The sequence below is a fragment of the Podarcis raffonei genome, chromosome 10 (genome assembly GCF_027172205.1).
Source record: "Podarcis raffonei isolate rPodRaf1 chromosome 10, rPodRaf1.pri, whole genome shotgun sequence".
NCBI classification, from domain to species: Eukaryota; Metazoa; Chordata; class Lepidosauria; order Squamata; family Lacertidae; genus Podarcis; species Podarcis raffonei.
In genome coordinates this window covers 7,049,796-7,066,144 of record NC_070611.1, presented here as the reverse complement: position 1 = coordinate 7,066,144, position 16,349 = coordinate 7,049,796, and the positions used below count along the sequence as shown (strand labels likewise).

The 16,349-nt window shown below is 41.3% G+C and overlaps 1 protein-coding gene across 1 annotated transcript in view; it reads left to right on the top strand.

Annotated features, from left to right (window-relative positions):
- Positions 1-16,349, top strand: part of RELN (reelin) — a 292,640-nt gene that overhangs the window by 16,818 nt on the left and 259,473 nt on the right. The window lies entirely within an intron of this gene.

The following is a 16,349-nucleotide window of genomic DNA, read 5'->3' as shown; positions in this document are numbered from 1 at the left end:
CATTTGCCAAGAGGATGTTACTAAAAATGGTATCTGAATAGCAAGTGAGCCCCATTCTGTTGTGTTCCTCATTCATAATGTGTAGAAGTTACTCCTTGAATCGCATTATGGCTTTTCAAGTTACCTCTTCGTATCCATGGTTGTTGCCACAGATGCTTGTGACCTGCGTAGTAATTACAGGTCTGACCATTACAACAAGCCAGAATTGGCCCAATACATTTTGGCATCTGTAGTGAACCACAAAATGGTCCCTACCCCTTCTCCTTCAGGGAAGAACAAGTGAGTGAAGAGCTACATCAGGAACAAGAGAAGAACGATCTGCATCAGGATCTGCTGCCCCTGTTGATCCTGCTGACTGAGGTGGTTGCCCCATCTTGCTTCATGGGTGGGCCGGCCCTGCTTATTAAAGCGAGACCACTTTCAGTGGTATTCTCATGGTAAATATGACATATGTTTGGTCTTCACCTACCTAGCTTACAGGTTGCAACCCCAATAAAAGTAGAATGAATTTTGAAGCACGAGTATTTATTCTGCGAATTGATCTGAGAATTTGTCATGGTTAGTTAAATTACATGACATCAGCAAATGTCTAGCAGTGCAGTTTATACTTATCTATGCAGAAGTAAGTCCCATTAAGTTCAATGGGGCTTACCCCCAGGTTAATGCATGTACAATTGCATCCCAATAAACCCCCAAAAGGGAAAAAATACTGTAAAAATCAACAGTATATTACAACTAATATATAGTGGCATGACATTTTATATATCAACAGGTATCTACCATTAAGGAATTTGCAAAGGTGCAAAATATTAGACAAATTAATAGATCAAAATACAGAGGGCAGAAAGAAAATTTTAATACACTTTCCAGCCGTAAGTGCACCTACAAATACAGACTATTTCAGATAATATATTAATTCTGCCTTCGTAAAAATAGGACTTTCCAGACATTTATGCATTTGTGTTTGCATGGTTCTAGACTTCTTTTATTATTTTGATGGTCTTTCCTATTGTAGCAGCCTTCTTTGTTCTTGGTGTGGGAAAAGGTCAGTTGCTTGACTAGTCATTGGGCTGTCTTTTCTGGACTGGATTTAAATGTAGCTTTTGTCTCTTGAATTCAGAGTGCTGTGGAAAAACTGGATGCTTCACTTGTGGGCCATGAGACTGGTACAGAGAGACTACTTTGGGTGGGTGGTCTTAAAGTCTAGCATTTGGACTTCAGTCTTACATCTCCTTACAAATCCTGCTGAACTCAATGAAACATACTTCTGAGTACACTTGTGTAGGATTATACTTTGGCACTTATGTGCTTCAGCTGATAAAATTAGCCTACAAAAGCTCATGTGATGTCTGGGGCTGAATAAAGTTGTAGTCAAAATCGTGCAGATTTCATTGTGTTTACTTATGTATCTGTTATCTGACTTGGTAATCAGCCCTTATCTAACTTTTACACCTTGGGTAAGTTATTTTACATTGTGGTTGGGTTTGTTGGTTTTTTTTGGTAAAGGAGTAAAACAGAGAAGAGCAATAGAAACGTGTTGCAGTGAGGACCACTGCCAGACTTCAGGAGGGCCCTAGGCGCTGTCCAGGTGATGGGTAACCAGCCCCACCAATTGCCCCTTTTGTGGTCTGCCTCTTTGTGGCAGCAGCAGTGCCAATCTTCTTCCTCCACACAACTCCTGCAATCCCCTCTTTTACCTTTTTAAAACCCACATTCCTTAACATAGAGATCTGAAACCCCTCAGCTCTTGGGCTTTTGAGAAAGGGCCAAAGGGGCCTTTCTCTGAGAGCCAGGCATTCTGAGCAAGATGGCCACAAGAATGCCTCGGCTGCTGCCATTTTAGGTTTTTTAAGTTTTTTAAGTCTTTCTACCCACTATGGCAAACACCAGCATTGGTGCAGGCAATACCTGGCCACCTAACTCAGAATGCCAGGCTCTGAAAAGAAGGACCCCTTTGGGCTTTTCTCAGATCCCAGAGAGGTGGAAGAGCTAGCTGGCCACCACGGATGAGAAAGGATAGGACCTGGTTGTGAGTGAATGGATCAGCCTGAAGAGGAGACTTTCTGATTCCTAGATCCCTCAGCCAGGACTCAGTGTGGCTGATCATTAGTCCAAGGTCAGGGTGCAGCTTGACTTAAATTGTAAACATTTGTGGAGGAATTATTTGTGTCTGTCTTCACCACAAACGATGTAGGAGGTTTTCCATGAAGGGAGTCTGAGGAACTGAGGCATTAGTGCTGACAAGAGATGGAGTTCTAGTCCTCCTTGACTACTTATTATGCTGGTCTACGACTGCAATATAGTGTTGTTGTTGTTGTTGTTGTTGTTGTTGTTGTTGTTGTTGTTGATATTAACTATTTGAAAACAGACATTGTATAGATAGTGACCATCTTAAGAGTTTTTAACAGAACTCAGATGTGAAACTGTAGATACATTGGTACCTCAGTTTATGAACAGTCCTGTTTATGAACTACAGTGGTACCTCGGGTTACAGATGCTTCAGGTTACAGACTCTGCTAACCCAGAAATAGTACCTTGGGTTAAGAACTTTGCTTCAGGATGAGAACAGAAATCGTGTTCCAGCGGCACGGCAACAGCGGGAGGCCCCATTAGCTAAAGTGGTGCTTCAGGTTAAGAACAGTTTCAGCTTAAGAACGGACCTCCAGAACGAATTAAGTACTTAACCCGAGGTACCACTGTATTTGGTCGACGGACTCCACAAAACTGGAAGTAGTGTTCCAGTTTGTGAACTTTACCACAGTCTATGAATGGAAGCCGAATGGTGGAATGGTGGAAGCCGCATGGGAGGCCTCATTGGGGAAAGAGCGCCTTGGTTTAAGAATGGTTTCTGTTTAAGAATGGACTTTCTTAAACTAAGGTACCACTGTATTATGGAAAAAGCGTGTAACATTTTTCTAAGATCATTCTCTGTACCTGAGTGCTAGAGCAGCCAATGTTAACACCATTAAAATAAAACAAAACGATGCAGAGCAGATATAGCTAAATGAATGCTGGTTTGGCATGAATTTGTGGAAAGTAGCATTAAAGGTAAAATTACCAAGTGTACAGAGGCCAACACACATCAAAAAGGTTGATTATAGGTGGGAAAGTTTCAGAAAAGGACAGCCAAAATGGTCAGTGGGCTGGAACAACTTCAGCGCTACCCTCTTCCCCTCCCCACTTTCTCCTAATGCTGCAACAGGGGATCATTAATAAAACTGAATTGCCAGAGATAATGGAAAAGACAAAAAGAGGCACTTTTTTGCACATTGTCCAGTTAAACTAGGGAATTCAGTACAGCAAAATATAGTTATTTCCACCAATTTGGACAGGTTTGAAAGGTGAACATAATTGCCTCTGGTAGCGGCAGGCCCCTGAATATTAGTTGCTGGAGATTATGAGTGGAAGGCAAAGGCTATTGTACACATGCCTTGATGATGGGCTTTCAGTAAGGATCAGGTTGGCCGCAGGACCTACAGGAGTAGGACAGTTCCCGAAAACCTTACTTGCTTTCAGTGACAATTTATATAATAATAAAAAAACCCCACACTAATATTTTGCCAAAGTGTCAAATGACTCCAGCAAATGGGAAGCATAATTTGTAAGTTAAGTATAGTCAAACATTACTGACTTTTCCACATCTGAAATCATACTCTGACTCAAATATGACTAAATTGTGATAAATTTAGTCCATGGAAACCTGAGCAGGCTGCTGGCATAGCAGAACCAAAGGACTGTCCTGCCAGAATGCAGTTTGCAATATCTCAGAGGTGCAGTCTTATTTTCTACCAGTGTTATAAAAAATGCCAAGTTGCATTATTCTAAATATATATCTCATCTCTTAAGCTGAACTAGTAAACTAGTCAACTGCTGGTTGTTTCACTCGCTAATCAGAAAGATAATTGTTATACAGTTGAAAAAAGACAGCTGCAGTTGCTATAGAAAATGTAAGGAGTTTTTTTGCATAACAATGAAGCGCAGCACCTGCCTTTCCAATATACTCTACCATTGTTCTTCTGGCATTATTTCCATAACCTTGAACGTTAAAGAAAGATGCATTTAACAGATAAGTCATGGCTAAGAACTTATGTTGGTTTTATGCGTTCATTTACAGCTGCTGTATGTGTTAAAAACATTTTCACTTGATATTTAGGATGCCTGATTTCAGATGTAATGGGTAGATTTCAGAGTGCTCATAGGTGCAGACAAGGGCTTGAATACACACAGTGGATATTGCAGGTGCTTCCCTTGCAACTGATCTCAGTTTTTGCTGAACATTGGAGGCGGCTCCTAAAACTTTTAAAAGTTTGGAGAGGCTTGCTAGACATTTTATTGGGGGCACCAAATAGACCTCAGCCCCTAGGAGTTGGCTGCTATGCCTCTGAAGAAGATCTTAAGGTTCAAGTAGGTATATATGCCAGAAGGCACTATTCCAGGTAAGCAGAAGCTTTCTTTCCCCCTGCCATCCAAAATCTGCTAGCTTTTTTTTGCTTCTTGCCATGTCCTACTGGCATATGAATTCCGCTGTTAGCTTCTACCCATGGAAGACTGTTGCTATGCTGGTGTGGATTTGCTATGTCAGGCGTATTTCTGGGCTCTGGGGCCACAGAATTTAGAAGCGATTCTTTTCCCACTCAAGAGGAATGTCTGCCAATGGTGTAGCAGGGGGAGGGGGAGGGGGGCTGAGGAGCTGTGGCCCCAGGTGCATTTTTTTGAGGGGGCGTGACCAGGCACCCCCACAACAGCCCTTGAGAGCCAGTGTGGTATAGTGGTTAAGAGCAGTAGACTCGTAATCTGGTGAACCGGGTTCGCATCCCTGCTCCTCCACATGCAGCTGCTGGGTGACCTTGGGCTCCTCATACCTATCTGAAGTCTCTCAGCCTCACTCACCTCACAGAGTGTTTGTTGTGGGGGAGGAAGGGATGTGCAGGATCTGATTAATTCAGTATATTTTTTAGCAGCTCATAAAAGTTTGATATACTGTATTTTGCCTGATTGGATATGATATAAGCTAAATGGCGTGGCAAAGAATGCATAGCTTTTATTTATTTTTATGTTCATGTCCTGCTTAATGCTTTGTGCTTTTTGCTGTAGGTTAACACTTATATTTGAAATTACCCTTTTATTGTTTGTTGCATCATGGGACATAATGTGGAATTAAATACTAAAGTTGCTGCTGAAAATACCACTTCCTGTGATTCTTTAAAGTTCTGTTAAATGCTGGTTTGAACAGTGTTGAACTATTTTGACAGAGCCCTTATTGTAGCTCCACTGTTGTTGTGTATAAATTTACATTTAGATGACAAGATTTACAGATACAAAAAACAACAACGCCACCTTTTAAATTACTTACGTTGTAATTATCAAATACATATATATAGTATAGCATTTGATTGTCAATGGATTTTGTTAATTGAAGCTTGGAAATAAGTTCAGCTAAAATAATGGGTATTTATTTTGAAGCATATTTGTTCAGGACTGGGGTGCATGACCCTCATTAATCCAAGATCCATTTTCAAATATTTTGAGCAAGTGATTTTTTTAAAAAAAATTCTTGTCATGACAGCTTTGCGCCTAGTTGTGTGAACTAGAATATAAGTCTGAAGCTGCCCAGTTCCATTTCTTGCAACTCCTTGGCCCCTGCATTTGTCCTTCTGAAGATTTGCAGGTTTCCTTTCCTAGGGGAATCTGTATATATACTGTGTGCCATTTTCATTCTAAAATCATTGTGCACAAAACTACTGGGGGAGAATTGAATCCCTCCACACACAACAAAAAAAATATATCAACTTTTAAGTTGCCTAGCCCAAAACCCTGCACACCTATTCTTCTGAAACTTGGCATTTAGCTTACTTACAGGCACCTCTCTGACATGTGTTATTTTCATACAAATTGCCCAGAAAACAATATGAGATTAAGTGCATCTTTTTAAAAATCACCGCAAAAGCTGTAAAGTCTGCCATTGAAAAAACAAAACAAAACACCACTGCAGCTATATTTATTAAATTTGGCAGTATTCATCCCCTGAGAAGGGCTACTATGCCTGCGAATTTCACTCAATTCTTCATAAAATTCAAAAAGTTATTGACTGATCCTTAAAAATATATATACTAATAATCAGACTTTAAAGGGACCCATCACAAAATCCTCTGGACCTATTTCTTTGGAACTGGCAGATTTTATTCATTCAGGAAGGGCAATGTCTGAATGTCTTTTTTAATAGCTGTTCTATTATTATTTACCATTTACACATATTATTAATAAATATGTGTAAATATAAAACAGTGAATCATACTATGTAAGTATTAATTTACATCTTTTTAAAATTATTTTTATTAGTTTTCCAGATTAATACAAATCAAACCAAATTTATTTAATTTAATACAATTTTTAAAATCTGTGCGACGGGGTGAGCTCCTGTTGCTCTGTCCCAGCTTCTGCCAACCTAGCAGTTTGAAAGTACACCAGTGCAAGTAGATAAATAGGTACCACTGTGGTGGGAAGGTAAACGACATTTCCGTGTGCTCTGGCTTTCGTCATGGTGTCCCGTTGCACCAGAAGCGGTTTAGTCATGCTGGACACACGAGCCAGGAAGCTATCTGTGGACAAATGCCGGCTCCCTCAGCCTGAAAGCAGAACTGAGATTTCCACCCCGCCCTTTTTTTTACCTTTACCTACTTTGACTGCCTTTGAGATGCTTCTCTTTTTTTAAAAAAAGTATAAAGTAGACATTGAGTAACTTTTTAAACCATGCTTCAAGTTGAAACAACAGCTTCTGTAACTTTGCTTTGTTCCCAAAGAAGAGTGATAAAAATTAGTTTCTTTTTAATGTCATTCTTAATGATGGCAAGGACCCTGTGTGTATAGCAGAGATGTCAGCTTGTGTTTTGTTTATCCATTCCCTCTAATCCTTTGACACTTTGCTATGACATTTTCAAGCCCACTACTGCTTATATTTAAGGCTGGGCTGTTTGATATTACACTGACTGCGTGTTGCTCACCCTTCCTCTCAGATGTTACAACACAGGCTTTGTAGAAATGCATTTATTTGTTTTAGTCTTGAATTATTTCTGATTTTGTAAGACAGGTGCGTAGCTTTTGGGTATCCTGGCTAAATTTGCATACCAGTGATACAATGATTCCAGCCAATGTATTTAAGAAATCTGCACGTTGATTCTTTAAAAAATAAATAAAATAGCCTGACCAAAGGGAAAGTAATGGAACATTTGTTCTAGCAAATAATTGCGGTTGGTTTTTCTTTTTCTTTCCTTTTTTTTAAAAAAGAACCTTACTAAAATCTTGTAATACATGTTGGCATGTTGAATGTCACCTTCTGTCATGCCAGGTACTTCTTCATACTAATTGTGTCCTTTGGGATTTGGGCGAGCTTTCTGTCAGCCTGAATTTATGCATAAAACAGTGAACTACAGTATCAGCATTCTAGCCAAGCCATCACAGCATTCTTTCCCCACAAAGCCAGTAACACTATATATTTCTGCAGTTGTCCTTGCATCCAAGCTTGGGAGAATTTAAGAGCCAGTTCACATGACCTGTTTGACCCGTATTGGATTCAACAAGATTTGATGTTTATATGTAGTTATCCTTAAGTCTTAAATATGATTCAGTATATGTCCTGATTGCAATATGAAATGTCGTGAAATATCTTTGAAAGGAGGACAGCCATTGAATAATTCACAATGCAGTTTAAGCAAACCGTATATAACAATGTGTATGCCATGTTAAAAAGAAACGGGAATTCAAAATTAGGGATCCGCAGGGAAACAAGGGCTTTCGCCATTGGCACAATGGGTAAATTCAGGTGCCCATTTGCCAAATGGCAATGTTATCATGGTATATATGCAAGCACTTGGTAAGCTATATTGCCCTGCCATGTGGCAGCCTGTTCAGAGGAATACTAAGGTTTTCCTTACCACTTGGCAGTACAATAGTGATAGTTCCTTGGGAGGCGACTCCCATACTGAACAGTGTCAACACAGCTCCTTTTGGACACCTCAGCATCTAGTAGCTGCTCTTGCTGCACAGTTCTAGTCCAGACCTTCTTACTCAAATATTTGCTCCTGCTCCTTGTGCAGCACTGTTTAGGGTATGTGGAGTCAGACGGGGGGGGAATGCCAGGAAGCAGTTGAATATTTCCCATTCAACTAGACAGTGAACTACTTCTGCAGCTGTTGCTCATCCTCTTCCTGCATATTCCCCACATACTGGACTCTCCCACTTCCACCTGCCACAGTGTCTTGCTGGCTCCATGACTCTGCCTCTATCTTCACTGCCCTGAACTACTCTCCTGGCGTTTGGGGCACATTGGTGGTGGCAGTGGTTTTGTCAGATAAGGAAGCACACTCATGTACACACACACATGCATCTAAACAGAGCCCCCGGTCTAGGAAAGCTTTTTGCTCAGTCATATCTCTCTCTCTGTGTGTTTATTTGTTTATGTTATGCATTTCTATATCATCAAGGAGCCAAAGGCAGTAAACACTATACAGTGGTACCTCTGGTAACATGCTTAATTTGTTCTGGAGGTCCGTTCTTAACCTGAAACTGTTCTTAACCTGAAGCACCACTTTAGCTAATGGGGCCTCCTGCTGCTGTTGTGTCACCGGGGCACGATTTCTGTTCTCATCCTGAAGCAAAGTTCTTAACCCGAGGTACTATTTCTGGGTTAGCGGAGTCTGTAACCTGAAGCGTATGTAACCTGAGGTACCACTGTAGTGGTAAAACAATACAAATAAAAGCCATCAAATGCCTGGGTGTAAATAGTTTTCTTGATTCCCAATATATAACAACTATTACCCAAAAGGTAAAAAGATACAAAAGCAAAATTCCAACTTAGCCCCCACCCCTCCAGGAGGGACTAAAGTCCAGTCTTGTGCTTTTGGGTGGTTGCCATGCCTCAGAGTTATATAAAAGGATGTCATATTTCAACAAAACCACATACATCATTTGTATTATTTGATGTGCGTAATCGCTTTGTTAATTTTTCTGATACAGCAGTTGAACATATATTCTGTTCCCAATGAGAAATACACTGATGTGCTGATGCTTTTCGGTTCTGTGCCAACAGCAGGCATGCTGCTGCTAATGAAAATGTTTTTAATTCCTCTGGAAGGTCAGTTGTAGAGGAGGCAGACTCACCTCATTCCATGAATGGGGAAGTACCACTGAACCTTTAAGGATTCAGCAGCATCCTGTGACAGCACCAACAACTGGGCCTGGACCAGCTGGTTTACCCCATATTTAGAGGCTACAAACTTAACCGGCACATTCATTTGTATGTGGAACATGATGACTTCTTGTGTTGGGAGATGGAGCACACATTCTGCACCATCTGAAGCTATCCAAGACTTGGAATAAGCCCACATAAAGCTCACCACAATCATTCAGCCTCATAGTTACAAATGCATAATTGTGGTAGATGGAAGAATAGCTTGCAGCCTTTTATACTAGCTGCTGCTGCTGCTGCTCCTACCTGAAGGTTCCATGCCTTATATCAAATCCAGACTCACTCTAACGCTACAGGCTGTGTAACTAGGGGAGGTTGAACCTGTCAGTGACTGGTGAACCCAATCCTTTCAGGTCACTGAGCCTGCCAACCACTGTTTTAGCCTTCTGTGGATTTATTTTGTTATTTGCCATGACAACCTTTCCATTAGAATGTTATAACCAGAAATTTCTCAATAAAGATAGAGCCCATTGTTTAGTTTAAGAGGTATTTTTCATTTTTTAGGAATTTATCCTTTTATTTTTATTATTATCTTTTTGCAAATTATGTGGCTTAGGTCTGGTAGCTCATGTTCTGCATGTACAAAGTCACAGGTTTAGCCCCTGGCATCTTCAGTGCGGGGACTTAATGTAATAGGGCTGTCAAACATCTTGCCTAAGAAAGTTGAGTTCAAGCTTTGCCAACTGTCAGGTTTGACAGCACTGAGTAATAATTCAGTAACAGACATTTCCAACACAGAGAACCTAATACTGTGTTGGCCCTTTATGTAATCAAGTTATTCAGAAGCTCTGGAAGCCTGTATTTTTAAAGTTATCAGCAGGAACAAAACAGTATATTTTTTGGGGGGGGGGAGTTTGCATGCTTATTTCTCAAGATACAGTACTAAGCATTTCTATTAAGAGCAGTACTGTATTGCCCCACCCCCTGAAATGCCTGTTTGCTCCAACTTGATTTTAAAGGAGTCCACTGCAAGTTTCTAGAACACTGCAGTGTTACACAGGATGCAGTGATGATTATCATTTAACTAAATTAGAAACCACGGGTGGTCCTTGTATTATTTTGCTACAAATTGCTTTGTGACCAGACCAAACAGCTGGCATGGTGTCCCTTTTGTAAAACGATTGTTGTGTATCACTGGTGTGCACAATTTGCCTCGTGGAAGTGGAATAAGTCTCATGCCCTTTGACAGAGCTTATTGTCTCCCACATCATGCTAGCAGTGAGCCACCTGTTCAGGGTTCTTATCAACTTCCATGCCACAGAAATGTTGCGTTGGTACAGTGTCTCATATGCACTTCAATGCACTCATGGTGCCTCTGTGTGGCCAGGATGTCCTTTTCATTTATGATGCAGGGAGTGGACCACGTGTAAAAGGAACTTACATTCAGATCAGCTTCTTCTAGCTAGATAAAAGGTAAAGGTAAAGGTACCCCTGCCCGTACGGGCCAGTCTTGCCAGACTCTAGGGTTGTGCGCTCATCTCACTCTATAGGCCGGGAGCCAGCGCTGTCTGGAGACACTTCCGGGTCACGTGGCCAGTGTGACAAAGCTGCATCTGGCAAGCCAGCGCAGCACACGGAACGCCGTTTACCTTCCCGCTGGTAAGCGGTCCCTATTTATCAATTTGCACCCGGAGGTGCTTTCGAACTGCTAGGTTGGCAGGCGCTGGGACCGAACGACGGGAGCGCACCCCGCTGCGGGGATTCGAACCGCCGACCATGCGATCGGCAAGTCCTAGGCGCTGAGGTTTTACCCACAGCGCCACCCGCGTCCCTTCTAGCTAGATAGAGCAGTGCAAAACACATAACAACCAGGAGCTCTTTGCATACATATTGCAGCTCACACACCCAGACAGTTCAATAAATTAGGGTACAAGGTAAAGTAATATAAATTAGAGCAAGAATAAAATATATTTCCTCTGTTCCGTCTCCTCCTTTCAACCTGAGGGAGAGAGAGAGACGGTTTCTTTTTTCAGGGCACAGCCCACCCAAGAAAGCTCACAAAATAAAAATAAAAAAGCCATTACAAAACATAAAAGCAGCATTCCATATCTTTAAAAAAGCAGCATTTTAAAATCCCAGCACTCATACTTCAACAACAGCAATCTGAAACAAACAAAAAAGCATTCAGGGTCCATTCGCAGATCAGTACTGATAGGGCCACATGTACCTCTCTCTGTATTTAGGATGTACCTTCTCCTGTGGCCTTGCCTATTAAACCTGGAGAACAAGGAGCTGCATCAACAATGTGATGGAGAACCCAACTTTGGGTAGTTCAGTGTGTGATGCTGTGTGAGCCCTTGGGAGTATGTTCATTGATAAGGAATCCTTCCCCACTGCAACCACCTATGTCCCATGAAAAAGCTCCTCTGAGGGTCAGAAGACTCTAAGAAAAGGTCTTGGACAGGTGAGGGAGGGGACTTTGTCTTCCAGATGTTGCTGAACTACAACTTCCCAGCAAGACCTCACCCCTTTACCTCTAACTGATTTCATCCATCGAAACATACAAAAACAACATGACTTAAAACATACACATTTCTAAAATAAAATATAACATTGCCACATCAGTCAAGGATGGATTCAGATATTACAGACTTCTGCCGACAGAATGGCATGATTTATTCATATTTTCTCCTTTTGCACTCCCCAGGAAATCATGAGAAAGGTGTGCTAATTCTAGGTGGTAGAAGTATCACAGATTTCATTGCCAGTTCCTGCTTTGCATGTTGCACAAGAAGTAAAAGGTAAAGGTACCCCAACTGTTAGGTCCAGTCGCAAACGACTCTGGGGTTGCGGCGCTCATCTCGCTCTATAAGCCGAGGGAGCCAGCATTTGTCCACAGACAGCTTCCATGCCAGCATGGCTAAGCTGCTTCTGGCGAACCAGAGCAGCGCACAGAAATGCCGTTTACCGTCCTGCTGGAGTGGTACCTATTTATCTACTTGCACTTTGACGTGCTTTCGAACTGCTAGGTGGGCAGGAGCTGGGACTGAACAATGGGAGCTCACCCCATCACAGGGATTCGAACCGCCAACCTTCTGATCGGCAAGCCCTAGGCTCTGTGGTTTAGACCACAGCGCCACCCGTGTCCCTTAGCACAAGAAGCACATTCGTGTAATTTCTGAAGTGGCTCAAACTGTAATTTGACATACACCAGATTCATGAACAAACTAGCTTTGTTAAAAAACATAATTATCTCATCATTTATGTCTGAGTATATTATACTGTGAAATAAAGAAGGGAAGTTATGTTCAGTCATGCTGAACATGGATGCACACAAACTGCAAATTAACTTGGAATCAACATCTCTTTGAATTATGGGAATATTACCTTTTCACCCCCAGTGAGTGGCGGTTGCAGCCCGGTGCAGAATGGCGCAGCGGCAGGCGCTGGTTTCACAGGTGGCCAGGGAGAACATCATTTCCTTCCCCAACGGTTGCACAGGCTTCCAATGGTTCTTCCGTGATTCTGTCCAATCACTGGTGAGCCAGGAGGGTGGGACTTCAGAGTGGACCTGGGGGAAAACTATTTCTCTTGGGTCTGCTCTTTGGTTATAAAGCCAAGCTGTGCCTCCTGCCCAGAGTCCAGTTCACTTGGCTTCTGGGACTTGCACGGATGGTGAATAAGGCATTGGGTTGTACCCTTAGTCAAGGCAGACAGGGGGATTGGGACCCTTACTCCCCATAAAGAGGTTTGTGAGTGTGTGCTTCCATCCTAATGCCCAGATGGGGGCTGATGGGCCATGACACACACTCCCCAAATGTTGATCTTAGAGGGATTGCCCGATTTGACGTGAGCCATGCGCTGATCCTTAACCTGGGATTTTGTTGTTGTTGTTGTTTAGTCATTTAGTCGTGTCCGACTCTTCGTGACCCCATGGACCAGAGCAGGCCAGGCACTCCTGTCTTCCACTGCCTCCCGCAGTTTGGTCAGACTCATGTTTGTAGCTTCGAGAACACTGTCCAACCATCTCATCCTCTGTCGTCCCCTTCTCCTTGTGCCCTCCATCTTTCCCAACATCAGGGTCTTTTCCAGGGAGTCTTCTCTTCTCATGAGGTGGCCAAACCTGGGATTAACCCTACTCAATAATCAACCAGCAGTCGGGTTGGGTGATTCATGATACACACCCAATGCTTATGCCAAGATCTGTAATCAATAAAGTTGTGGTCTATTCTATCTGAAAGCAATTGGCCTGTGATTATATCATCTTCCATGTTAGCCCCTGGTAGCATCACTGGCCATCACATGTTCTTAAAACATACGAATTAGGAAAGATTTTTCTGGAATATTATTTTTAGAGCCCTCAGTGGCCAACATGCTGTTCTTCTGTGATATAACAGGTTTGTATAGAAATGAAAATATTATTTTATTATATTTTTAAATATAATGTAAGAAAATATATATATTCTTACTGGCAGTCTTCTTTGTTGATTTGCAGCTGTGTCTCTCTTCATTTAATGTGAATGTTTGCAAAAGCATTCTGCACATCAATTTTTTAATATGTAGATGTTTCTTTAATTTCTAATGTCGCTATAACAGTTTTCAACTCCATTTGCTTAATATAATCATAATTCGTTTGGTAAGAGGATTTATATATTTCTAAACTGAGGTCAATATGCTCAGAAGCCTATGTTTAGCTAGCACACTTTCCTAATCTAAAAATAAGACACAATTCTTGCAAGCATTTATAATTTTCAGAAGACAAAGATGATTGTATCCTTAGTAGGTGGGATGGTTGTGGGCTTAAAATGCCATTGCTGTTTATGTTTACAGCGGTTTCTTTTTATGAGGGCAAGCGAATAAAAGGGATTTACAAAACAATGCTGAAAATCTAAACACAACACTCATATTCATATCCTTTTAATAATTTATTTAGAGTGGTGCCAACAGTATGAAAATTTCATGTATGGGGATCAAGCAGCCAGCCACACATAAATCTGAAAGGCATGAGCAATGAGATTAGATTTAAAACAGAGGTCACTAAATTTGTGATGCTGTTCCTGGATTACATTGATGAAAAGTTAATTGTAACAATTTGAAGTTAATGATTTTTATTTAAAAATCTCAGCATATTTGGTAGAATAACTCCAGGATTCATAATTATTTAGAATTGTGATATTGTTTTTCTTTAAAATGCATCTTGAATGGTGCTAACAAAACTAGATAATTTTAAATTACTAATAGTTTGTGTACTCTGAGTTACTGATGAAAAGATAGCAGATAGCTTATTCAACCATTTCACTGACATGGGCAGAGTTCCTTATGGTATGTGGAAATATTGTGCTTTGTGAAAGAAGAAGAAGAAACTAAGTGTAGGAGCCAGTCATTATGCAACAATTTCAAATATGAATTCTAGTTGCATGTCTAAGAACAGTCTTCTGTCCCGTCCAGTGAAAACAAAAATGATAGACACAGGACAAGAGAGAGTTTATCATAGTAGGCTTCTGTTTTATGAAGACTTTCTTTGTTTACATGACTTGGTGCAAGTTCAGAAAAAGGCAACAAGGCTCTAAATTTGTCGTGGAGTGCCAGTGACCACACTTTTTCTCACTTAAACATAGCTTGTGTGGTCTACTACACAATAACCGCTTGCCTCCTTTCAACAGTAAAACAGACCATATAATTCCACTTAGACCACATATATATTTGCTTCTGGAAAAAATAGGCTTTGTACTTAGTACTATCTTATTAGGAAACAATCCCATGGAAATTGTGGGACATACTTCAAGGCAAGCATGTTTAGGACTGGGCTTTACTTGCATCTTGAAGACTTCAGTTATAAATGAGTCTGGCAAGTCTTGCCTTGCTCAGACTAGGTCCTTTCAGCTAGCTGGGTTTTCTTTTATATTTGTCAGTAGCTCACAATATGTTTTTTTCAATGGTGCCATTGGGTGTGTGATGGGTAAATGCCAACCAAACAACAGCCAGGGGTGATACCACCAACAGGGCCTCCCTGTTAATTGTAGGCCAGTGCGGTCTGGCAGGGAGATTCGGTCTCTATATTTCCTTAAGGAACATTTTGTACCATTCCTAAGTTCTAACAATACTACAGATGGGAAAGTAAAGAGAACAAGACTCTGAGATACAAATGCCTTTTTGTTAGGAAGTGATCAGATTAGGTGTATTGATTGTGGTTACCAATAACTCTCTCCCATTTAGTGGTTATTACTAAATCAGTGGCACCCATGTTACGAAATGCCCTCTATAGAGATGTGCATTGGGCCCCTAATCTAATTTCTTTCTACTGGTATGTTCAGGCATTTTTATTCAGAACGTCCCTTCAGTTACTTAATTCTTGACTTGTTTCTAACTTTTGAAAACAAAACAACTGTGATGTGGTTGTTCCAGGCCAGGCATCGGCAAACTCCAGCCCTCCAGATGTTTGGGACTACAATTCCCACTATCCCTAGGTAACAGGACCAGTGATCAGAGATGATGGGAATTGTAGTCCCAAACATCTGGAGAGCTGGAGTTTGCCTGTTCTAGGCTGTCATTTCCTCCTGTTTTAAGTTTCTGCTGCTACTGTTATATTTGTGTTTTTATTGGGTATTCTATTTTTTTAATTGTTTGCTCACTTTATCTCTTGGAATTTTTATTGGTTTTTACACCTTGAATATCCTTTTAGCAAGGGGACCCATTAATAAATAAGGTGCTGCAATCCTAATGACATGTCTTATTTACATATATAAAGAGATCGATACAGTAGAAGAAACAATTTTTTGCTAGTAAAAATGTTGTGCCTGCCCACCTGGAGTAGGAAAACAAAAGGGGAAAGATGGTAACCATTAATGTAGTCTTCCCAACTATGCAAAAGGTTTGCTATGAGAGGCTGTAGCCTTTTCCCTGTGAAATCGCTGGTCCAGTGACTTCGTCACATTAGTCTCCCTGGGTTTTAGGAGACGAAATCGGATCAGGAACCCCCGCTGCTACTCCTGCTGCTTCCCTTCTGGGCAGCCTGCCAGCTGAACGGCAGCATGCGGTAAGCATTCAGAGGTTATGCTGTGCATCTGCCTGCACTGTGGTCCTCACCAATCTAGTGAATTGCATGTGATTTCCTCCTCTTTACACCTTGACCAACGGCAACTACATGGCTCATCACTCTTGTATA